The following is a 26,499-nucleotide window of genomic DNA, read 5'->3' as shown; positions in this document are numbered from 1 at the left end:
TTGAAACCTGCCATTTTTCTCTTTAACTCACTTTTTCAGGTTTGTTTGTTCGTTTTGTTTTGTTTTGTTTTGTTTTTTATGACACGGGGTTTCGCTGCATAGCCCTGGCTGTCCTGGAACTTACTTTGTAGACCGGTCTGGCCTTGAACTCAGAAATCTGCCTGCCTCTGCCTCAGGAGTGCTGGTATTAAAGGCTCGTGCCACTACTGCCTGGCCAGGGTTTTGGGTTTTTTGGTTCGTTTGTTTTGTTTTGTTGAATAAGTTTTCACAAGTTAAAAGTATGGTTAGCTTTAGTTTTCAAAAAATCAAAATTCAGAAAAATTACAAATGCTATGAATTTCAAATCTGTCTTCATTAAACAGTAGTTCCAAGATGTCTGAGTAAACATGGCTGAAGCAACTTTTGACTCTGATAACCAAAGTCATTGTCATGTATACATCTACTGAATTTTAGATGCCAGCACATGCTCAAACAAACACTAATCCAAACTGTTTCCATGTAAGACTCCCATAAGCCTTAGGCAGCTAATTGTCATGAAATGACTGTAGATGAATTGCTTTTGCAAATCTGTTACTAGAGGGAGCATACACTAATTTAATCATTTCCCTCCTCAAAATCTTGCTTTAACTCCTCCACTAACAACAGCCTAGGTGTTGAAGACTTCTAAACTAAGAAGAACGTTAGAATATCTAAGTCCCTTAACATCCAGTAGCCTCTGCCTTCATTATTAAAGGAAAGCTCAACTTTGAGACTAATCAGCACAAAAATGCCACAAAAGCACTACCACACCCTGAAATACCCTAAAGAAGTTAACTTGTGATGAACCACCATGGATGTCTGAGCCCTGCACTTTGAGGGAACCTGCAACACAGAAGCCTGGGCAGCCTGTGGGCACAGCACACCAGGGAAACTGACTGAGAGACTCAAGCTGCTAAGCTTGCTGTGGGTGGGAAAGCACAGTGGCTGGCAGAATACAGCTTCCAGCAGGGCTTCCATAGCATGCAGCTCATGGGTGAACAACCAAATTCCCTTTAATTTTCCTAGGTGGGACTGAAGTTCTCTATCTTTGTTGGGTCCTTTTTGTGGTTTAGGTATCAGAGTAATTGTGGCTTCATAGAATGAGTTGGGTAGAGTACCTTCCGTTTCTATTTTGTGGAATAGTTTGTGAAGAACTGGAATTAGGTCTTCTTTGAAGGTCTGATAGAACTCTGCACTAAACCCGTCTGGTCCTGGGCTCTTTTTGGCTGGGAGACTATTAATGACTGCTTCTATTTCTTTAGGGGATATAGGACTGTTGAGATCATTAACCTGATCTTGATTTAGCTTTGGTACCTGGTATCTGTCTAGAAACTTGTCCATTGCATCCAGGTTTTCCAGTTTTGTTGAGTATAGCCTTTTGTAGAAGGATCTGATGGTGTTTTGGATTTCTTCAGGATCTGTTGTTATGTCTCTCTTTTCATTTCTGATTTTGTTAATTAGGATGTTTTCCCTGTGCCCTCTAGTGAGTTTGGCTAAGGGTTTATCTATCTTGTTGATTTTCTCAAAGAACCAGCTCCTTGATTGGTTGATTCTTTGAACAGTTCTTCTTGTTTCCACTTGGTTGATTTCACCCCTGAGTTTGATTATTACCTGCCTTCTACTCCTCTTGGGTGAATTTGCTTCCTTTTCTTCTAGAGGTTTTAGGTGTGTTGTCAAGCTGCTAACGTGTGCTCTCTCTAGTTTCTTTTTGGAGGCACTCAGAGCTATGAGTTTTCCTCATAGGAATGCTTTCATTGTGTCCCATAAGTTTGGGTATGTTGTGGCTTCATTTTCATTAAACTCCAAAAAGTCCTTAATTTCTTTCTTTATTCCTTCCTTGACCAAGGTATCATTGAGAAGAGTGTTGTTCAGTTTCCACGTGAATATTGGCTTTCTATTATTTATTTTGTTATTGAAGATCAGCCTTAGACCATGGTGATCTGATAGGATGCATGGGACAATTTCAATATTTTTGTATATGTTGAGGTTTGTTTTGTGACCAATTATGTGGTCAATTTTAGAGAAGGTACCATGAGGTGCTGAGAAGAAGTTATATCCTTTTGTTTTAGGATAAAATGTTCTGTAGATATCTGTTAAGTCCATTTGTTTCATCACTTCTGTTAGTTTCAGTGTGTCCCTGTTTAGTTTCTGTTTCCATGATCTGTCCATTGGTGAAAGTGGTGTGTTGAAGTCTCCCACTATTATTGTGTGAGGTGCAATGTGTGCTTTGAGCTTTACTAAAGTTTCTTTAATGAATGTGGCTGCCCTTGTATTTGGAGCATAGATATTCAGAATTGAGAGTTCCTCTTGGAGGATTTTAACTTTGATGAGTATGAAGTGCCCCTCCTTGTCTTTTTTGATGACTTTGGGTTGGAAGTCAATCTTATCAGATATTAGGATGGCTACTCCAGCTTGTTTCTTCATACCATTTGCTTGGAAAATTGTTTTCCAGCCTTTCATTCTGAGGTAGTGTCTATCTTTTTCTCTGAGATGAGTTTCCTGTAAGCAGCAAAATGTTGGGTCTTGTTTGTGTAGCCAGTTTGTTAGTCTATGTCTTTTTATTGGGGAGTTGAGACCATTGATATTAAGAGATATTAAGGAAAAGTAATTGTTGATTCCTGTTATTTTTGTTATTAAAGTTGGCATTCTGTTCTTGTGGCTGTCTTCTTTTAGTTTTGTTGAGGGATTATCTTCTTGTTTTTTCTAGGGCGTGGTTCCTGTCCTTGTATTGGTTTTTTTCTGTTATTATCCTTTGAAGGGCTGGATTCGTGGAGAGATAATGGGTGAATTTAATTTTGTCGTGGAATACTTTGGTTTCTCCATCTATGATAATTGAGAGTTTGGCTGGGTATAGTAGCCTGGGCTGGAATTTGTGTTCTCTTAGTGTCTATATAACATCTGTCCAGGCTCTTCTGGCTTTCATAGTCTCTGGTGAAGTAAAATATACCTGCACAACTGGGGAAATGTGGTGTTTTTTAGAACTCCAGTATAATGTGTAGCTGAGAGTTGAGCTCTTCTGGGAGGGACAGCTGAATTGACATATACTTACCAGGCCTTTTTTTCTTCCTTTCCTAAGTGTGAAACAGTCCAACAGAAACCGGAACATGGCACAGACCACGACATGATCTCCCTCAAAGAGAAGTGCTGGAGGAGGAGCACTGTGTGTGCACAGGAAATACACCACTGTTGCCTCTCATCCCTAATAACCATGGCTGTTATGGGCTGTATGCTCCTCCTTTATTTTGGTTTCTTTGGTATGAACAGGCCTTAATTTCATCTAGCCTCTGGCCCAGGAAGAGTGCATATTTAAAGGGACTCAGAGAAATGCTGAGACACATCAAGAGCTGCTGGGCATCCAGGAAGAATCTGAGTGCAAATTTATCTTTTTCTGTTGGGTCATCATCAATAATTACATGGAGATCAGTCAACAAAATTGTAAAACCTTGGATCCAAGTCTACAAAATGTGTTCTGCTTTGACTTGGGAGGCCATATCCTTCAGACCCACACTCCAAAAGGAGAGTGTTGCTTAAATTTCTCCGGCAAAGATTGTTATCTCCAGGAACTGCTTTTCTACTAAGTTGCCAAGGACAGCCACAGGCTGTAAGTAAGTCTGTGCTACAAAATGAGCAGACTAAGAATTTTGCTTTGCACAATTTTTGTATTTTGATTTTGGTTTAAATTTTGATTAGTTTAGTTACTTGGTTTTTTTGTTTTCATTTGAAGTTTTGTTATTTATTGGTTGTTTATTTGTTCTTGTAATTAATTTGATATTTTGGTAAGGCTAAACAGAGTACACACTGACTGTCAGCTTTCAGTTACAATTGAGTACATTGTATTTATTCTTAGGACTAACACAATGATCTCCAACTCTTTACTCTTAAGATCCTTGTTATTTCAGTTATGATCATGAAATCCCACAGATATCAGACCCAGATGGATCTCTGTATTCTTCATGGGACTTGGGCTCCATAGTTTCTTCACAGCCAGACTGAACTACAAAGTCCATCATACATTCAGTGTGGAGAGTGTGTCCAACTCTCTGGATAGGAACTTAATGTTGGAAAACTTACCCATGCTGCATCCTTGTTGTCAAATATTTATCTACTGTGAAAATCCTGTGGATGATGGTGTTGAACGCATTAATGGCAAATACATCAGTATTTCTGTAATAGCTCTCATTAAATCAAAGCATAGTCTAAGGGAATAAAAAGCTGTCAGAAAACACAGCAGTGTATGCTTCAGCTTTCCTTCAAATATACAATCACTGGAAACTGCAAGTAGAGATAATAAATTCCAAAATCTGTTTGGGGACAGGTTTCTCTACGGGTCCTTCAACATTCATTTTATTACTTTATGATTCACCTGTGTCTGCCAAAAGACATCATTCAAAAACGATGAAGATTGTAATTAGGTATCATCCTATAAAGTCCTAACAAATGCCTTTTTATTTGATATTTTCTTTACATACATTTCAAATGTTAAACCCTTTCCTTGTTTCCCCTCTGAAGATCCCCTTTTTCCTACCCCCAACCCTGATCCCCAACCTACCCACTCCTTCTTCCTGGCCCTGACAGTCCCCTCTAATGTGGCAAAGAACCATCCCAGGACCAAGGATCTCCTCCCGTTGATGACCAAGCAGGCCTTCCTCACCTACATATTTAGCTAGATCCATGAGTTTCACCATGTGTTTTCTTTGGCTGGTGGTTTAGTCCCAGGGATCTTTGGAGGTACTGGTTAGTTCATATTGTTGTTCCTTCTATGGGGCTGCAAACCCTTCAGCTCCATATGTCCTTTCTCTAGTTCCTTCACTGGGGACCCTGTGCTCTGACCAATAGATGGCTGTGAGCATCTACTTCTGTATTGGTCAGGCACTGGCAGAGCCTCTCAGTAGACAGCTATATCAGGCTTCTGTCAGCAATTTCTTGTTGGCCTATGTAGTAGTGTCTGGTTTTTATGGTTGTTTATGCATGGATCCCCAGGTGAAACAGTCTCTGGATGGTCATTCTTTCAGTCTCTGCTTCACATTCTATTCCTGTCACTCCTTCCATGGGTATTTTGTTCCCCATTCTAAGAAGGATCAAAGTATCCTCAGTTTGGTCTTCATTTTTCTTGATTTTTATATGCTTTGTGATTTATATCTTGGGTATTCCGAGGTTCTGGGCTAATATCCCCTTAGCAAGTACATATCATATGTGTTCTTTGTGGTTGGATTACCTTACTCAGGATGATATCCTACAGATCCATCCATTTGTGTAAGAACTTCATGAATTCATTCTTTTTAATAGCTGAGTAGCTCTTCATTGTTTAAATGTATTATAATTTCTGTATCCATTCCTCTGTTAACTGACATCTTGGTTCTTTCCAGCTACTGGCTATCATAATTAAGGCTGCTATAAACATAATGGAGGTTGTGCAGATTCAAGGCAATTTATATACTACATAGCCTATAAATCAATGTTGTTACTTGACTTGCAAGGGACACAGCAAGTCAGACTCATCTTTCATTTGGGGACAATAAGACTTAAGAGTAACTTTCAGGATTTGTCAAGGGTAAGATAAGCTCATGTAGAGGACGAAAAGGGGAAGGTAGCTGTTATCAGTCTGCAATTAGAGGACCCCCTAGAAAGGTTGTTATTAGTTAAGTGCTATATGCCTCTACAAATCCTAGTATAAGGGGTCAGATTAACCCTGCATTGAAAACATTAACAAACCAGGAATGTGCTATGCTGAGCACTCACAGAGAGTTATGAGGAGCTGACTAAGGCTCCTTTTACAGCAAGTAAAAATAGACAAAGAGATCAAATATCCTAATACCACAAGATGATAAAACTGACAACTGTAGATTGTACTCAGTATCAGGGAGTTTAGTTTCTTGTGCATCTACAGATTGTCATGCAACATCTGCATCAGGAACAATACATAAGGAGATGGCTGCTCAGTGGCATGACAAACAACCAAGAAGAGCCATAACCTCTACCCCTCTGATCTGGATGCTGAGACTTAAAAGTCTTAGTTTGTCACCACCTGTCCCAGGACTGCTAGCATCATTTTTGCATATGTTTACCCTAGCACTTGTCTACCTTTGGTACAAACACAGTGGACAGTCCCACAGCCCACAGAGGAGGCTCCACTACCAGGCACTCACTCTATCACGACCAGGATCTTAGAATCCCAGGATCCCAGAATCCCAGGAGTTAGTCACACAAGAATCTTAGAGTCTCACAGGGAACTTTTCTCCCAGGAACTGCGACACACCCAAATCTCAGGATCACAGGATCCCGGAATTTTACACCTGTATCCTTATAGCTTTAATGATCAAGGACAAGGATGCAGCTGGGACTGAGGGTGTGAAGAAAATACAGGACATGTTCAATGCTGAGATCCTGTTGTCTAGACATTCTTAAGCTCTGCAGATGTGGACTCACAGATGCATCTTTGCACTCAAATGACATATACTGATTTTCAAATTAGAATTACCTTTAATCTTGCTGTTTCCCTAGAGAAGTGATGTAGGATTTCTTCCTTGGGGAAACAATATTTTCATGCTTTCTTAAGCACTTCACTTTTACTTTGAAATCTTTTGAAATGACTTCCTGAAGATTCACAAACTGTGATTCCCTAGGCTCATGTTGAATCTCCTTCAAAGTCTTGTCAGCAGACTGATCTAAGAGTAGGGACCAGATGTCATAATTTTTTGGATATTTGACCATAAGCTAAGAATCCCCAAGATATAATTTGAGAAAGACATGAAATTTAAGAAGAAGGAAGAATAAAGTGTGGATACTTCATTCCTTCTTAGAAGGAGAAATGGCATACCCATGGAAGGAGACAACGTTCAGAGCACAGAATGAAGATATGACCATCCAGAGAATTCCCTACCTGGGGATCAATCCCATAAAAAACCACCAAACCCAGACACTATGGGGCTGCCAACAGGACTCTGATATAGCTGTCTCCTGAGACACTCTGCCAGTGCCTGACAAATACAGAAGTGGATGCTCACAGCTATCCATGGAAGGGATCACAAGGTCCCCAGTGAAGGAGCTAGGATAAGTGCCCAAGGAGCTGAAAGGATTTGCAACCCCATAAGAGTAACAACAATATGAACTAACCTGTACCCCCAGAGCTCCCTGTATAAACCACCAATCAAAGAAAACACATGGTGGAACTCGTGGCTCGAGCAGAGGATGGTCTCGTTGGTCATCAATGGGAGGAGAGGTCCTTGGTCCTGTGAAGGTTCTATGCCCCATTACAGATGAATGACAGGGCCAGGAAAATGGAATGGGTGGGTTGTGGAACAGGAAGATGGGAAGAGAGGAAGGGATTATCAGAGAGGAAATTAGGAAAGGGGATAACATTTGAAATGTAAATAAAGAAAATATCTAATAAAAAAAGTTCTCTCTCCCTATGTTGGGCATTTCTTCTAAGGTCTCTCCCTTTGAGTCCTGGGAGTCTCTCACCTCCAAGATCTCTGGTGCATTCTGAGTGGTCCCCCCAACCTCCTGAAGTGGTTCCTGAGGTGGCCTGTTTATATTCTTGAATGACTGAGAAGCACCTAAAGAAATGCTCAAAATCCTTTTTGATCAGAGAAATGCAAATCAAAACAACCCTGAGAGTCCACCTTATACCAATCAGAATGGCTAACATCAAAACCTCAGGTGACAACACATGTTTAAGAGGATTTGGAGAAAGAGAAATGATCCTCTATTGATGGTGGGATTGCAAACTGGTTTAGTTAGCCAGTCTGGAATTCAATGTAGAGGTTCCTCAGAAAATTGGAAATAGATCTATCTGAAGACCCATCTGTACCACTCTTGGGAATATACCCAAAAGCTTCACCTCCATAACACGGGTGCAATTGTTCCACTATGTTCACTCATAAAGGCCTTATTTGTGATAGTCAGAAGCTGGAAGCTACATAGATGTCCCATGACAGAAGAATGGATACAGAAAATGTGGTTGATTTACACAAGGAAATACTATTCAGCTATGAAGAATGAGCACATCTTGAGTTTTGCAGTCAAATGGATGGAACTAGAAAATACCATCGTGAGTGAAGTAATTCAGACCCAAAAGGACATGCATGGTATGTACTCACAAATAAGTGGATATTATATTAGCCAAAAAAAAAGAACAGACTACCAGAAATACATTCCAAGAACTCAAAAAGGTCAACAAACTGAAGTGCCCAAGTAAGGATGCCTTAGTCCCACCTGGGAGAGAGAAGAAAGCAATCACCAGTGGGAGAAGGAGGGAAGGACCTGGGAGGGAAAGTGACAGGGACAGTGGGGAGTTGGGGAGAGAAGGAAACCTGATCTGGTATTAGGTGAGGTAAAAGAACTGAAGTCCTAAGGGCCAGCAGAAAGAATGTGAACAGGCCTCTGGAGTTCTTAAAGCGAATGTAGAGAGCTGGGTTCCAAAGGACATAGAGTTGGATTGCATTTCCATTTGGTTTTCTGTCATCCCAAAGCAGTTTTGCCCTCTATCTGATGAAGTTTTCCTAATAGTAAGGACAGATAAGCACGTGCGTGGGAGGGAACACTTTCTGCTTTTGGAGGTTCATGTTCCATTTTGGTGTCAGAGTTTTCAGAAGTGCCTTTCTGGAATTTGTCTGTGTTCTGGATTTGGCCTGCCTTTTAGTGATACTGGCAAGGCTTTTGTGGACTCTAGTCTGGGGCTGTCTGGCTACCTGGGACCTTTCAAGTATGGTGGTACTTGGAGGTGGGGGATGGTAGATGGAAGCTGGCTTGGCTCACCATTTCTTGATGGTGGCTATGCATTCTCCATAGCCATCTCTCAAAAGAGTTGATTCAACTCAAGGGAAAAGTGACCATGGTCAAACAAGAGAACAGAAAACTGTAGGGGGAGCAGGTTGTGCTGCAAGCATCCTGCAAGGAGGTGAAAAGGCTCTGTGAGGAGGCCCGAGAGAAGATCAGTGGCCACTAGACCAAGAATCAGGTAGGCTAAGATACCTTGGGCAGGTTGCCTACATAAGTCACACACACACACACACACACACACACACACACACACACACACACACACACAGGAAACAGACAAACCTGTAACCATCTACTCAGTCATCCAGCCTCCCACTTACATCCCATCCAATTATTCATTTCTGTCATCATTCACAGGAATATCTCTGGGGTTAGCCATTTGGGAGAAACTAGGTGATTGACAATCAAATCCACCTGCTCTGCTAGAAGCTGCAATCATTTGAGAGAGACAGGCCAATCACATATCACACATATACTTGCCATTATGGTAGCATGGGTTCTAAGTTGGGAGACACTTAGGGAGCAGCAGGAAGTGTGAAGTTAGGGACCTGTGGCTCTTTTGCCTTTCAGTGGTCATGTGAGAATAACGGCTTGAAGCATCTTGCAATGAGGAGAGCCCTGTGTAAATGCCAAAAGAGTTTTACTTATTGTCATCTTTATCCATCTTGGTCTCTTCACCTTGACCAGATCTTGGTCACTTTGACTTACTCCTGAACAGTAGCCTGTCAGCTCTGTTTTCTGTGGGTGGCATTGTTAATTACAGTCTGGAGCTGACTGGATAAATATGGTTGTTTTGAAGACTTCTGCCAGGCTTGACACAGTGGGTGGTAATTTTAGACTTCAAACGAAAAAATTCTCCAGACACCTAAGCCTATTCTGCTCAAGCAGTCCATGCTGCCCTAAGTATCATTAGTGTCCATAGGAAAGACAGCAGAATCAGGGATATGACTTGAAACACCTGGTGTTCTTAGTTTATATTTAATTATTCATCCAGTGTGTCTTCCTCATTGTTTTCTGCACACTTATGATTTCTATGGTGTGTACCTTGTATACATGACTGTGCAGACATGTGCATACGTGGGTATGTTGGAAACTCAGAAAATATCATCTGATATCCTCCTCTTATGCCTTATTCTCTTGAGCCAAGTTCTCACTGAACCTGACATTTCCTGTTTTGGCTTAGCTATCTGAGCAGAGATCATTAAATCTCCTGTCTCTCACAGATGTAGCCTACAATCTGGTTCAGTCTGATATAATTGTCCCAAGGTTTAAGTACTCAGAAGGTAGAAAAAGTTGATGGTTTTCTATTCCTTTTGATATTATCATTTTTATCGTTTTGGAATCTATGTGTCTTTTAATAATTAACAAAAAACAGTCAATGCTGCTATTTAAAATTAAAATGCAGAGCTCTTTCCTCTCATTGCACAGGGAACCCTTCAGAGAATTTCTGCTTTATCTCATTCGCCTCACAACATGAAATCCCCAAGTATATCTCTTTCCTGAAATTTCTGTCGATTATATCATGTGCGTGGCTGTGGCTTAGGAGTGCTTCATTCAGAAAAGCAATGCAAGTGGTGTCACTAGCCTCCAACTGACTGATCTGGGTGCAGTTTTACATTAAGTGCACTGTAATCTGTGGGTGTGTTACTGGAAAATGACTATGGACCATTTTCTATCTCTGGTGCTATGACCACTTTCTTTCTCTGGTTCCTTCTGTGGAGGAACTAGGTTAGGTTCAGTGAGCAGACTAAGATGGGTCAAGTTGGAATCACTGGGATTTTTTTTTAGGTCCTCTTCCTTGGAGACTTGGTCTTGTATGGTCAAGCTCAGCTGTGCAGATATTGTCACTTAATTGTAGGTCAATTTGTGTCAGTATGGAACATGTTCAGGGAAGTGGAAATAAGTTCGGGTCACGGCAACAGAGCCAGTTGGAGTGTAAGATCAAGTAGGACCCGGCACCTCCTCCTAAAGGCAAGAAGAAGATTCTCCCTGACCCCTGGGTTCAGAAGGTGTGTGTGTGTGTGTGTGTGTGTGTGTGTGTGTGTGTGTGTGTGCGTGCGTGTGTGTATGTGGGCGTGTGTGTGTGCATGTGTGTGTGTGTGTGCATGTGTATTTGTGTGCATGTGTGTTTATGTGTGTGTGTTTATATGTGTGTGTATGTGTAAAAGACTTCATTGAAAACATAATTTTCTATTGAACAGGATGACAACAGACTGCAGGACCCTTTGAAGCAGGAAGATCTCATCACTGAGATCTGATTTAAAATTCTTCCAAAAAACTGTTTGCAATAGAACAGTTTCCATAAAGGAACAAGAAACCATTTTGCAGTCTTGAATATTTTTGTGTGAAATGTTTAAACATAATAAGATGTATATAATTTTTTTGATTTTTATACAAACTATCCTTTGAACACAAGTAAAATCAATGGGATACACATTGGTTTGATGTCTTTAATGTTTCCAAGAAGCTGGAATTTTAGATTGGTTTTATTTCTTGATACTACAACTTACTGAATACTAGACTCCCCTCCCCCAAAAGACAGTGTTCTGTTGCTGTCCATGCCTCTGTCTCCACAACTGCTGCCCCATTCTGCCTGCTCTGACTGTTTTAGAAGGAAGACAGAAAGAAAAGACCTTAGGAGAAATCACATATCTCCTGAGTGTGGTCTAGCAGAAAGGAACCTCCTCTTCTCTAACAATGGATTAGGAGAATGGAATCTCTCTATGTCTTTTCCATGTATATTGTAAACTTAACAAAAGATGCTTTTATAATAGTGTTGTTGAAAGTTGTAAAGGCTGGGCAGTGGTGGTGCATGCCTTTAATCCCAGCACTTGGGAGGAAGGGGCAGGCAGATTTCTGAGTTCGAGGCCAGCCTGGTTTTCAGAGTGAGTTCCAGGACAGACAGGGCTACACAGAGAAACCCTGTCTCAAAAAAATAAATGTAAAGACTATGGGGTTGAGAAAACATCAGTATTCAATAAAGGCAAGTATTAAGAAAAATGAAAATGTGTAAAACAATCTTTAGGAGAGAATCAGAGAGGGAAGAGGTCAGGGTCAGCTCAGAGGTTACCAGGAGGGAAATAACAGTTTTGAAAAAAGGGTTTGTTACCTAAGAACATTCCCAGTACAGCCCTGGGTAGTATTCCAGAAAATGAAATAAAGACTAAAACCCATGGGTTTTGTGACAGTTCTTCAATTGATGTGAAATATCTACCAAGGAAAAGTCAGTGATTCCAGACTAGTTTGTGCACCTCAGCACACAATCAGCTCTTGGTGATCAGTAGAAAGTATAATAAAGGAGACATCAAAAGTGCTGTCTTTTCCAACTTTTTCTCTCCTTCCCTTGTCCAGCATTTTTACATCTAGAGTGCCCTCTCTATCATAACACTTCATCATCTCTCCATTCTGTAAAGAAGAACCACAAGAGAGTAGCACAAGAGAGGGGAATCCTGCCATTACCTCCCCCACACGAGTGTTTGGGGAGGACTCCAACCCTACAGGAAGACATGGAAGCCAACCACTAATCCTGATTGAGTCTTCCCAGAATAGACTTAGATCTTCACTGTTTTGTGTATTCTCTGATTCTTTTATTCCATAAAATGTTATGACTATACATCATATTGGTTAGTTTCTTTCAGACAGGGTCTTACTATGTAACACAGGTTGGCACCAACTCAAGACCTATGTCTCTCAGCTTTCTAAGTGTGGAGACTGCAAGTATATGCCACACTGGTTGAAATTTTCAATCACAGATATTCTTACTAAAATAAAAATACATAACAGGTGTTTTGTAAACTGATATATAAAGATAATGTGCAATTCCTTTATCTTCATATTGAGAATTAAATATTAAGCCAGGGCCAGGAAGCAGGACTGGGTGGGTTGGAAAACAGGGCAGGAGGAGGGTATAGGGAGCTTTGGGGCTAGCATTTAAAATGCAAATGAAGAAAATATCTAATAAAATGCCTTAAAATTATTTCTTATACTATTTCATTGGAGTATTTTTATACAACACTTACCATAGATTAAGCTTTAACCAGCAAAGCCAAAGTCCCCTTCTGCAGCCTGAGTGTCACACATTGCTTGGATAACATTGGGCAACATGGCTTGGATTTTACAGTGAAAAAACAATGAACAAGAAAATACCAAAGAAACATACCCACAAGCTCAGACATATTTTCCAAGTATGCTGCATTTAACGTAAGCCAAAATGTAGCAACAAATTAGATGTTGTGACAATATGCCACTGCCATTTGTGGAAATAGTTAGAGCATTTGGCACTGACTATTAGAAGCTGACAAGAAAATAATGCAACAAAGTGGATAATGCATTCATCATGGTATTCATATTGCCATAGGTCAGAATCACCTTCCAAACACAAATTCTTCCCAAATATTGAATGATAGCACATGTACTGGAAGGGCAAAAATGCTTGTATTATTGAAGAGTAAGTTATTTTCTTTGGGAAATAGCATGTTTCAATCAAATAAGGGCGTTCCTAAAATACACATCCTTTATTTTTTAGTATCAAATTAATATTTAATTGCAATAGTACAACAAATACTTAATGGTTTAAACAACTAAATAAAAGAAATATTTTGCTATTTAGATATACGTGTACGGATACTATATATGTGATTGTTTATATCAAATTATTTTCAATGTTTTCATAGCTGTACCCTTTATACATCCAGATTCTAGATGTTTTGTTTCATATATATTAAAATACACATCCTTAACCTGGCAAAGCAAAACATTGAAAATTCAATGGGTCTACAGGAAATCAAAGCTCACTCACCAAAACCAGAGAACAACCCATTCTCAAAAGCACAATACTATTTCTGAAAGCCCAAACACCAAAAGCTCCATCTACTTTAAAAAATAAGAGAATAGCTCTACCTGTTTTTATTTGTCCATGATAATTTGGGAATGTCAGAAAGGAGAGAACAAATAAGTTTGGACAGGTGTATAAGGGGAATAAACTCCATATTGTGTCCCATGGCAACCCGTTCTCTAAAGCCCCTGCCTGAACCCCACAGGCCCAAGACAGCCTGACTCCCCTCTCATGGTGCAAAGCATTCTTCTATCTGGCGCAGTGGTTTTAAACCTTCCTAAGGCTATAACTGTTTAATATAGTTCTTCGTGTTGTACTGGCTTCCCAAACATAAAATTCTTTTCATTGCTACTTGATAACTGTAATATTTGTACTGCTATACATCATAACACAAATATCTGATATGCAGGATTTTCTGATATGCAACCTCTGTGAAATGGTCCTTTGATTGAAAAATGGAGTCACAACCCACAGGTTGAGAAAAACACATCTACAGGATCCTGAACCTGGCCTGACAATGCTGGGAGAGACTAACAGTCTCTCTATTCTTAGGAAAACAGTCTAAGGGGCTCAAATCCAACAGTCATAAAGCTAGATGCTTTGTAAGAGACAGAAAATCTGAAGCCAGAGCTACAGACTCTCCAGTGCTTGAATGAGCAAATGAAGAGATGAAAATTTCATGACCGTTGTGGTCTGAGCCAATGGGTAGTTACCATTAGGAGTCTGCCTCCTGGGTGAGTACAGAAATGGTCTTAATCAAATCCATGCTAACCATAATTAGTATATGTAAGTCAAAGCATTTATAAATAAAATACAGGTCAGTGGCTCATAATGAACAGCATCCAATGTTGACTTCTGTCCTCCACACACATGCATGGGTACCTACAAAAATAATACACATGTAGATATATAGCAAATAAAAATAAAACCCATAGGGCAAATACAGTCAAATGGTTTATGCATTGAACAACAACAACAACACAAAGAAACCAAACAGAGACAAGCAAGTGACAAAGTTACATCCCCCTTCTCCTTCTGCACGGTTACAGTCACACATGGTCTACTTAATGTTTTGTTGTTAGGTGTAAAGCTAGTGCCTCAGGTTTATTTCCCACTAATTTGGTCTACCTCTCACTTATACCTCTCTATTTTGAAACTCCTCTATTCTAGTGTAGACTTATAAGGAATAGGTCCTGAAAACCTGATGAAATCTTCTACAGAGAGAAATCAAAAGCCTATAGCTTATTCCCTGTACAAGAACCCTAGAACAAGGTAGGTAGGTTACTCTGTAGGGGCAGAGGGGCTGGTGGAGATCAAAAACAGGGACATGTATGCTAGGCAAGCACTGTACCACTGAGCAACATTCCTAGCAGCATGATGTTGGGTTAGAGAACTAACTCCCCAGGTCACTATGGGATAGGCATCATGTTTTGGTTATGGCCTACACTGGTGTAGGATAAAAATCAGGAAATGGACAAAATCCAGCTTTTCTCATTGAACAACTAGATATGCTTCAGTTCTCACCCTGGGAATTTACCAAAATAACCTTCCCCATTACCACATTTTGGTCTCAGTATTATTTGACAGACAGTAAGCTGCAGGAACCTGACAACCTGGTCCTCCCCTCCCTCACAGCTTGTAGGTCATCAGCACAGAGACCAGGATCACATGCCTACTCTCCATGTATATGCCCTGTTTGACCATTGTGTATTGGATCTCATTGATGATAATCATTCTGGAAATCTTAATGCCAAGAATTTTCTCCAGCTATGGAGAGGTAGGTGTTATAGGAGAATGTACCTCCCAGAAGATAACCCAGTCCTACTTCTTGCCCTGTCTGGCAAGAACAAAGTAAGCCCTGCTCTGGTACTCAAAACAGATTGTTGTAGAATTGTTGGAGGATGAAAGAGCAGCTACCAGGGTATGGAAACAGTACTACGTTTGGCTGAGAGTCCAAATGAAACAGTACCTCATAGCTGTTATTGTAAATGGTATGGGAGTCTTTTACAATATGGGTACCCATGACTGCCTACAGTTTGACACCTTCCTTTGAAACTTGTACTTCTCTTTTTTATTTAGCTCACCTAAATGGATGATAGCTCTGTACCCTTCTTGGATACCTGGTACTACCACATGCCTTCAACACAGAAGGCTAGTTCCAACCTGAGTGCCTCAGAAACCATAACCCTGCAAATTTTGAGTCTTAACCTCCTTCATGCTATTATCAGCCATGGTCAGTACAATGTCTGTGACCCAGAGAAGTACTGTTTGGGATCAGGAGAAAGATGGTTCAGATGATGGTAACCCCAATATAGCTTGAAAAAGAGCAGAAAGAAGACAACTGGACAGGTTTGCAGTCTCGAGACTGAGTCAAAATATCACCTAGGTATTTTGTTTACAAAGGTGCCTGCCACCAAGACTAGCAAAATGAGTTTGAATTTTGGGACCAAAAAGGCAGAAAGATCCAATTCCCACAACTGTGTATTGACCTCTACTTGAATTATATGCACCAAAGACACTAATGTGTGTGAACTCCTTTGTGCATGTGTGCATGCGTGTGTGTGTGTGTGTGTGTGTGTGTGTGTGTGTGTGTGTGTTTGTGTGTGTGTGTGTGTGCAGAAAAGGAGGCAGAGTTAAAAATGGCAGCGATGGAGTGCATAAGAAGTGCATAAGATCCTCTTCCAGGAACTGTCCCACATAATACCAAATACATGCATCTCTTACTGATCTCTCAGGGATGACCACCACCATGGCTTCTCTGTGAATAGACACATGGCAGGACTCACTCAATCTTGGATGTGCAGATGGAGTATGCACAATAAATCAATATCCCTCCACCACTCTCTCACTCCCTCTTTTCCCTCCCTCCCTCCTTTATGAACACTCTATTATTACTTACAATTATTCTGAACTAATCAATTGCTCACAAGCAGAGTCATGAGACACTTAAAGTGTCTAATCCCATGTTCTAAGGTTTTACCTTCAATTGTGATAGAACTTAAGAGTTATGTGTCATATTTTGAAAACCATGAGTTGGTACTTGAGAAGCCATGGTACAGGGCTCATGTTCCTGATCAGTCTAGAGCCAAAGGACTACAGGTGGAACCAGCACAGACTGGAAGGCTACCCTGGCAGCAATATGGAACTGACTCCGCAATCAATTTGTATTCCATAGTCAGAACTTCACATTCAAAAAGTTTTCCCTGTGTCAATTTTCTTAGTTGATACCCAGATTAAAAAAAAAAAAAAACATTCTGTGAGCAACAGTGCTGTCAATTACAGGAATTTACTGTGGTCCTAGCACACAAGGCCAAAGACTCTCACCATCCAAGCAGAAAGTGGAACTGTACAACCTCTAGCTTGTATTGTGGCCTTTTTGCTTTATAACACTTCCCTTTCTAAGTGTCCATTAATTCTGGACTATTAACTGGTATACTGCCAACAGCTAATGCCAACAGGTATAGAACCATTTGAAAATAAAATCCATATTAGGCAATGAAATATAGTCAAGCCTCTCTCCACTTAAGGTATTTTGTAAATACTCCCACAGTTTTAAACTGAGCTAGAATTCTAACTACCTATTTGCTACCCACTCCCACCCACGATTAAGGACTGCTTTGCTAAATATCTTCCTACCTGGTCATTCCCAACAGCAAAACGCTTTGATTCTCCTTACTTATTTACTTTAGTGATGCTAGGGCAAGCCTTGCACTGGCATATGCTCTGTCCCAGATCTACATCCCAGCCCCCATTTTTTCTTCTCCTGTCTCTGGATCCAGAGTCTCAATATGTAGCTTATCCCCAATCTGGGCCCTCCTTCTTCACCTAGTTGTTGTGAATACAGGTGTGCAGCACCACACCCAATTCCCCAAATACTTTTTGGGCTAAAATTTAAATTATGCCTACATTCACTAACACTGGACTATATTCCAAAGCTAGCAACAAAGAAAACCAAGAAACTTACTATGCTAGCAATATCTCCTTTAGGCTCAAGACTTAGCCAGAATAACTCTAAATAAAGCTAATATGTATCCAAATGTATCTAATTAACTTAATTTCACTCCCTCACAGAGAGAATGGCAGGAAGTCCCAGAAAATCCCTTTTATCCACAGGAATCTCCAAGGAATCTTTTGTTTTTCTCTCTGAATAGGAGAAATCAGGCCATCAAAGTTTAGGCTTTATCAGGAGAGAGGGAGAGAGGGAGGTAGAGGAAGAAAGGGAGAGAGAGAGAGAGAGAGAGAGAGAGAGAGAGAGAGAGACAGAGAGACAGAGAGAGACAGAGAGAGACAGAGAGAGACAGAGAGAGACAGAGAGAGACAGAGAGAGACAGAGAGAGACAGAGAGAGAAGGGAGAAGTGATGAAGGGAGAAGGGAGGAAGCAGGAGGGAGGAGGAAGGAGAGAGATGAGAGAAGAAGAGAGAAGGGAGAAGGGATAAGAGAGGAGAGAGGAGAGAGGAGAGAGAAGAGAGAAGAGAAAGCATATTATGCCTTGGTTGAGTGGTGAAACAAAAAACATCTATGAGTATTTTAACCTATATGTCTTTGACACTGCAGACCTATTGCATAGGAAGTCTTTCCATCCAGAAAATAAGCATCAGAGAGATAGTCAGCTGTCCTTTCAAAATAGGACAAGAGAAATATACTCTTCTGCATTTTGGCCAGAATAAACCTGATAATATGCAAGGCTTCTCTCTCTTTTAGGGGTGATGATCAGAATGGTCTCAAGCAACTCCAGAATTTCCACACCAAAGCAGAAGGCTTATGAACTCCAGGACCAAAAAGTCCAGCCAAGCAGCTATTGATGCTAAAACTAAAGGCAGATTCATCAGTGCAGCCAAATCCCCACTGAATCTAATGGAAGAGAAAGCAGGAAAGAGCCTCAAACTCATGGGAATGGGGATAAATATCATAAACGGAACTCCAATAGCTCAGTTTCTAACATCAAAATTTATAAATGGGCCACAAGAAACTGAAAAGATTCTATAAGACAAAGGGCATAGCCAATAGGACAAATTGGCAAGCTACATATGTAGAAATAATGTTTACCAACTCCCCATCCAATGCACGGCTAATATACAAAATATATAAAGAATTCAAGTAGCTATCCACCATAAGAGCTAAGAACACCATCTAAAAATGGGGTATAGAACTACACAAAAATTTCACAATGAATCTTGAATGGCTGAGAGCACTGAAGAAGTGTGCAACGTCCTTAGTATTCAGGGAATAAAACCAAAATGGCCCTGAGGTTGGTGTCCAGCAGTATACTTTCTACTGAAGAATGCTAAGATCAAAAACTCATGTTTAAACACATGGTCAGAATTTGAAGAAAGAGGAACATTCTTCCATTTCTGGTGGGACTGCAAACTGCTATGACAACTATAGAAATCAATATGGAGGTTCCTCAGAAATTCCCACATAGATCTACTTGAAGGCCATGTACCAACCTTACTGTTGAATGGTCTGCTACTTTCAGTTTTCACTTGATGGCTTATTACTCAGATTTTCTTATTTATTGAGCTATGACTTTGCTCTTGGTAAGCATTTGGTCTCTGATTCTCAATCAGTTCTCTGTTCTTAACACAATTTTTAAGGTACCTCTAGCAACTGGGGCTTATTTATACCTTCAAATCCCTCTAAATTGGGGGACTTCTTATACTTGAGGAAGCTGAGTGACAAAATCAAAGTATGTTGAGCCCTTTGGTGTCTAGTGCACACGAATCTATGGGAGTCTAGGTATGATAATCCTCTAGAACATTCTTTAGGAAAGCAGCAGGAAAGCAGCAGTATGCTCTCAGGTCCCTGTGTGACCTCACTTACCTTTGCCAGCTTTGTGAGCTTCTCTACTGCTGGTCTGAGAACAATTAGGAATTCATGGAATAGATGTCTCATATCTCATTTCCTTTGTCATTGTTAGTATACTAGTGGGAGTAGGTTTGATGGAAATATACTCTCAAACATTAATCAAAGCAGTGCTTGGTCACAAAACAGGCCTCAACAGATACAAGAACATTGAAATAATCTGATGCATCTTTTCAAATCACCAGGGTCTAACATCAAAAAGATCAGAAAGCCCACATACACATGGAAGCTGAACAATGCACTACTCAATGATAACTTGGTCAATGAAGAAATAAAGACAGAAATTAAAGACCTTTTAGAGTGTCGTGTAAATGAAGGTACAACACACCCAAACTTATGAGACCCAATGAAAGCAGTGCTAAGAGGAAAACTCATAGCACTGAGTGTCTCCAGAAAACAAGTGGAGAGATCATACACTAGCACTTGACAGCACATCGGAAAGGTCTAGAACAAAAAAGGCAAATATACCCAAGAGGAGAAGATTGCAGGAAATAATCAATCTGAGGGCTGAAATCAACCAAAGAAACAAAAAGAAGTAGACAAAGAATCAACCAAACAAGGAGCTAGTTCTTGAGAAAATCAACAGGATATATAAACCCTTAGCCAGACTAACCAGAGGGCACAGAAACAGTATCAAAATTAACAAAATCAGAAGTGAAAAGGGAGACATCACAACAGAAACCAAGGAAATAAAACAAACAAACAAACAAACAAACAAACATCAGCTCTTACTACAAAAGCCTATACTTAACACACCTGGAAAGCCTGGATGAAATGGACAATTTTGTAGACAGACTAGGGACCAAGATTAAATCAGGATCAGATAACCATCTAAGCAGTCCTACAACCCCTAAGTAAATAGAACCATTCGTTAAAATCTCCCAGCCAACAAAACTCAGGACCAGATGGGTTTAGTGAACAATTCTCTAAGAACTTCAAAGAAGACGTAATTACCAATAACCTACAAACTATTCCATAAAATAGAAACAGAGGAACACTACCCAATTCTTTCTATGAAGCCACACTTATGCAGATATAAAAACCACACAAAGACCCAACCAAGAAAGAAAACTTAAGAACAATTTCTCTTATGACTATCGATGCAAAATTATGCAATACAATTCTTGCAAACGAAATCCAAGAACAAATCATTCAGAATATTCATCATTACCAAGTAGACTTCATCCTGGGATTCAGGGATGGTTCAATAAACAGAAATGCATCAGCATAATCTACTATATAAACAACCTCATAGGAAATCACTACATGATCATTTCATCAGATGCTGAAAAAGCAGTTGACAAAATTCAATATGCGTTTATGATAAAAGTCTTAGGAAGAACAGGAAGCCAGTCCCATACCTAAACACAGAAAAGGAATATATAAAAAATCAGAAGCCAATGTCAAACTAAATGAAGAGCAGTTGGAAGCAATCCCACTAAATTCAGGGACTACCCAAGGCTGCCCTCTCAGTCACTACCGTTCAATATAGTACTTGACGTCCTAGCCAGAGCAATTAGAGGACAAAAGGAGGAAAAAGAGATACAAATTGGAAAGGAAGAATTCAGAATACCAATACTTGCAGATGAAAGGATCATATATTTAAGTATCCCCAAAAATTTCACCAGAGATTTCATTTCATTTTGTTTGGTATTTTTTTCCTTATTTATTTAAACTCCAGATTTTATTCCTCTCTTGATTCACCCTCATACCACATCTAGTACTTCCTCCCAACCCCTCCATGCCCAGGAGGATGTCGCCACCCCCACCCCCACCGCACCATTCTAAAGTCAAAGGGACCTCCATTCTTTTGAAGGTTAGGTGCATTTTCTCTGACTAAATCCAGACCCAGCAGTCCTCTGCTCTAAATGTTTTGGGGTCCACATAACAGCTGCTTTATGCTGCCTGGTTGGTGTTGCAGGATCTGAGAGATCTCAATAGTCCAGGTTCATTGATTCTGCTGGTCCTGCTACAGGGTTGCCCTCCACCTCAGCATCATTCAGCTTTCCTGTAATTCAACCACAGGTGTTAGCATCTTCCCATAATTCAATCACAGGGCCAGCACCCAATCAGTGATTTAGAAGCTCTGACCACCAGAGAATTTCTAAACCTGATATACAACTTCAGCAAATTGGCTGGATAGAAAACTAACTCAAAGAAATCAGTATCCTTCCTTTATTCAAAAATTATAAACAGGCTGAGAAAAAATTAGGGAAATGACACCATTCTCAATAGTCAAAAACAATAGAAAATACCTTGGGGTGACTAACTAAGCAAGTGAAAGATCTGTATGACAAGAACTTCAAGTCTCTGAAGAAAGAACTTGACAAAGACCTCACATGGTGGGAAGATAACCTATTCTCTTGGATTGACAGGTTTAATACAGTAAAAATGGTCATCGTGCATCTACAGATTCAGTGAAATCTCCATCAAAATTCCAAATCAATTTTTCTTAGGCTTAGAAAAGCAATTTGCAAATTCATTTGGAATATCAGAAAGCCTTCTTAGAAGGGTGAAAATAATAGTCACAGGATGAAATGTGGAGACAAGGTGTGGAGCAGAGACTGGAGCAAAAGCCATCCTGAGCCTTCCCCACCTGGAGATCTATCCCACATACAGACACCAAACCTAGACACTATGGAAGATACCAATAAGTGCTTTCTGACAGGAGCCTGCTATAGTTGTCTCCTCAGAGGCTACACCTGAGCGTGACAAACACCGAGGCACATTTTTGCAGCCTCTCTTTGGAATGAGCATAGAGTCCCCAGTGGAAGAGTTGGAGAAAGGACTGAATGAACTATAGGGGTTTGCATTCATAGGAAGAACAACAATATCAACCAACCATATCCCCTAAAACTCCCAGGGACTAAACAAACAATCACACATGGAGTGACCCATGGCTCTAGGCACATGTGTGCCAAAAGAAATGAAAGCCTTGTTGAACATTAATGGGAGGAGAGGCCCTTGGTCATTAAAAGGCTCAATGCCCCAGTGTAGGGGAATGTCAGGGTAGTAAGAGAACACTGTGTGGGTGTGTCGGGGAGCACCCTCACAGAAGCAGGTAGAAGGGTCATGAGATAAGTGGGTTCTAGGCAGGAAACTGGAAAATGGCTAACATTTGAAGTGTAAGATTAAAGCGTTTTAAAATAGAAAAAAAATGAATTGAAGACCCAGAAATTAAACTAGACTTATGGACACTTGATCATCGACAAAGTCATGAATACACAATGCAAAAAAGAAACATCTTCAATAAATGTTGCTGGTCTAACTGGGAGTAAGTATGTAGAAAAATGAAAGTAGATGCATATTTGTCACCTGGCACAATACTCAAGGCCAGGTGGATTAAAGATCTCAACATAAAACCAGATTCACTGAATCTAACTGAAGAGAAAGCAGGAAAGAGCCTCAAACTCATGGGAATGGGGATAAATGTCATAAACAGAAGTCCAATAGCTCAGACTCTAACATCAAAATTTATAAATGGGCCACAAGAAACTGAAAAGCTTCTATAAGACAAAGGGCATAGCCAATAGGACAAATTGGCAAACTACATATTGGGAAAAAATTTTTCACCAACGCCCCATCCAATGGCTAACATCCAAAATATATAAAGAACTCAAGTAGCTAACCATGATAAGAGCTAAGAACACAATCTAAAAATGGGGTAGAGAACTAAACACAACATTCACAACAACGAATCTAGAATGGCTGAGAAGCACTGAAGAAGTGTGCAAAGTCCTTTTTCTACAGGAAAATGAAAACCAAAATGACCCTGAGGTTGGTGTCCAGCAGTATACTTTCCAGTGAAGAATGCTAAGATCAGAAACTCATGTGAAAGCATATGTTGGTGAGAATTTGAAGAAAGAGAAACATTCTTCTCTTTTTGGTGGGACTGCAAAGTGCTATGGCAACTCTGGAAATCAATATGGATGTTCCTCAGAAATTTTCAAATAGATCTACCTGAGGGCCAAGGACCAACCTTAGTGGTGCATGGCCTGCTACTTCCAGGTTTCACTTGTTGGCTTATTACTCAGATTTTCTTATTGGGCTATGATTTCGCTCTTGTCTTTCTGATTCTCAATCAGTTCTCCGTTCTTACACATTTTTTTGACGTACCTCTAGGCACTGGGACTTATTTATACCTTCAAATCCCTCTAAATTGGGGGACTTCTAATACTTGGAGAAGCTGAGTGACAAAAGCAAAGTATGTTGAGCCCTTTGGTGTCCAGTGCACACGAATCTATGGGAGTCTAGGTATGATAATCCTCTAGAACATTCTTTAGGAAAGCAGCAGGAAAGCAGCAGTATGCTCTCAGGTCCCTGTGTGACCTCACTTACCTTTGCCAGCTTTGTGGGCTTCTCTACTGCTGGTCTGAGAACAATAGGAAACTCCTGGAATAGATGTCTCATATCTCATTTTCTTTGTCATTGTTAGTATACTAGTGGGAGTAGGTTTGATGGAAATATACTCTCAAACATTAATCAAACCAGTGCTTCTTATGGACCATCAGGATGAAGTACCAAGTTCAAGGACAGTTCTGTGCGAACTGCTCAAAGCCAGCCAAGTGGAGCAAGAAGAAAGCCAAGCAGAAGTCATTCATTACCACCACCCTCAGCACCTTTCTCCAGGACAGGGTCACTCAGCTTTGGTAGAAGAAGGGATGACCTGAGATAGCTGCCCCATATTCCTTCAGAAAAGAAACGGCCAGCAATATTGGGGAAAGAATATGGGTGTCAGGGGGCAGTAAGCAGAATGTAAAGTGAATAAGTAAAAAGATATTAATACAAAAATATTTACTTATTTTAAAAAATTGGGCAAAATATAGTATTTAATAAGTCTAGTGTGTGTACACTGACAATCACTTTAACACACAGAGAGACTAGATGTTGTAAAGTAGGGTGCCTTTGTTTTTGACATAAACTATGAACATAGCAAAGATAAATAAAAAAGAAAGATGTGCATCCCAAAGATCCATTATTCTCCTCAAATCTAAGTGTTTGTGCTTTACCAGAATTCTGGAGACCTCCATTCAATCAGGTCTCAGGGCTCATCCAAAGTACAGTCCTGAGCCTGATATGGCCAAGTGTTCCTGTGTTGGTGGCTGACCTCTGCCTCAGGCTTCAAAGGCACTGGAGGGGCAGTCTTGGCCTTCAGGTGGCAGCCATTCCAGGTCCTCTACCATACCAGATAATGAGTCTTCCACAGATGCCTGTCATCTCAAAATTAGAATTTTGGGTATTCCAAAGATTTGGATGCTACTCTATTCTATGAAAAGAATGCCCACTATCAAGGAATTCACCATTAGAAAATATTGTCCAGGTTTTGTATAATTAAACCTATAGGAGAAGGATATTTGCCTCTGTGAGACAGGAAAACCCTGGGAAATTGGAGTATATGTCACATGAATTGACTCAGGTGGCATATTTATTGTTGTGAAAAATCTATTGTCATGATGAATTGGTTACCTGCGACCATACAAGTTAACCAATGTCTGTATAATTGTTTTCCTTATTTGAAAGTGAGTAATGAGATCATCTGAGGAGTGGTTGCTAAGAATAAAATCACTGATTAACATGAATGATAGAACTGTACAGAGCATGGGCTTAATTTTCTGGGTCCAGTGCAAATAGCTGGGAGAGTTCAAAACAAAACCAATAAAAACAACAGGAATACAAAAAACAACAATTGTTTAAAACCATTTTGAGTGCTGAGATTACTGGCATGTACCAACTCTGGCAAATTTTTTTTGTATTCATAATAAACAAACAAACAAACAAACATCCCTATTCCAATTCTAGCAGTTGCATCAGAGAGAGCTGTGTGACACTGCATGTTGCTTCCTTTCTTCAGAAAGCTCAGGTCGTCAGTCCTATACCAGGTCAGCTAGACCTAAGACAGTGTAGTTGAACTTCTGGCTGCCATGGCATGATTCTACAACAATCCTTTTCTTGGTAAAATTGAGCCTGTATAGAGTAAGCTGCTTGTTGTTGGATCTAGGAGCCTTTAGGCCAGCAAACACATAAAGCCACCCGTAGTGAAAGAGAAAAGGAAAAATCACATTGGAAAAAAATATGTCCCATATTTGTAAGAAAAAGCCCTCAACTTTGAAGGCATCACCTATCTCCCCCTGATTTTTGAGCTCTGCATATTGATATTGTGTGGCTCAAGAAGGTAGTGAATTTCAGATGTTTTCCCAAAGAAGACATACATGATTTTTCACTCTTAAATCTGTGAGGTTAGGGGGTATATTAGCACAGGTTTAGCAAAGCCAGCATAAGAACAAAGAAGCCAGAGATGATAATGCCAAAGGGACAGCATCGTGACCTTATAGACACATTAAAATTGAGGTTTCATCTCAACTCAGCCATTGCATTTCCTGCCCTATATTCTGAGTTATATATTTGCTTTGAGTACAGTATGATGTTACAACCTGCAACACCCTCATTGCTCAACTTCGCAATTCAGGAAGACAGATACTGGAGAAGTGATTGCTATGGGGCTACAATGTAGTAATGTACAGTCCAGGATGACTTTTGCTCTCTGATGCCCACTTAAATTGTCTGGTTGTATTTGAGAACAGGACCATGTGCAAGATAATGTTTTGAAGATGGGACAGCAAGTTTACCATTTATATTTGCCCTGTAGATGATTCCATATGTTCAAAAGTATAGGGAGTTTTCCTTGTAAAAGATAGGACTGTAAACCAGAGATTTTGAGAAACTCATGGATATATATGTATATATATGAAAAGAATGCCCACTATCAAGGAATTAACCGTTAGAAAATATTGTCCAAGTTTTGTACAATTAAACCTATAGGAGAAAGATATTTGCCTCTGTGAGACAGGAAAACCCTGGGAAATTGGAGTGTATGTCACATGAATTGCTCAGGTGGCATATTTATTGTTGTGAAACATCTACTACATCCACAGTCCATAGAGATTTGGGTGCTAACAAAATCTCTTAAGCATGTCAGAGTCCTAACCAACGTTCCCCCTCAAAA

At 40.1% G+C, this 26,499-nt stretch overlaps 1 long non-coding RNA gene across 2 annotated transcripts in view; it reads right to left on the bottom strand.

Annotated features, from left to right (window-relative positions):
• The window catches only part of Gm26630, a 134,170-nt gene that overhangs the window by 14,671 nt on the left and 93,000 nt on the right, over positions 1-26,499 (bottom strand). The window contains exon 3 of one of the 2 annotated variants that reach the window (XR_003950981.1): positions 21,486-21,504. The exons of the other annotated variant lie outside the window; for it this stretch is intronic. This is a non-coding gene — a long non-coding RNA (predicted gene, 26630). Of the gene's footprint in view, positions 1-21,485; positions 21,505-26,499 lie in introns of those variants that run through there. 2 annotated transcript variants of the gene reach the window in all.

The sequence above is a fragment of the Mus musculus genome, chromosome 14, assembly GCF_000001635.26.
Source record: "Mus musculus strain C57BL/6J chromosome 14, GRCm38.p6 C57BL/6J".
Classification (NCBI taxonomy): domain Eukaryota; kingdom Metazoa; phylum Chordata; class Mammalia; order Rodentia; family Muridae; genus Mus; species Mus musculus.
Note: the sequence above shows the minus strand (reverse complement) of the source record. Positions and strands in the feature narration are given on the sequence as shown.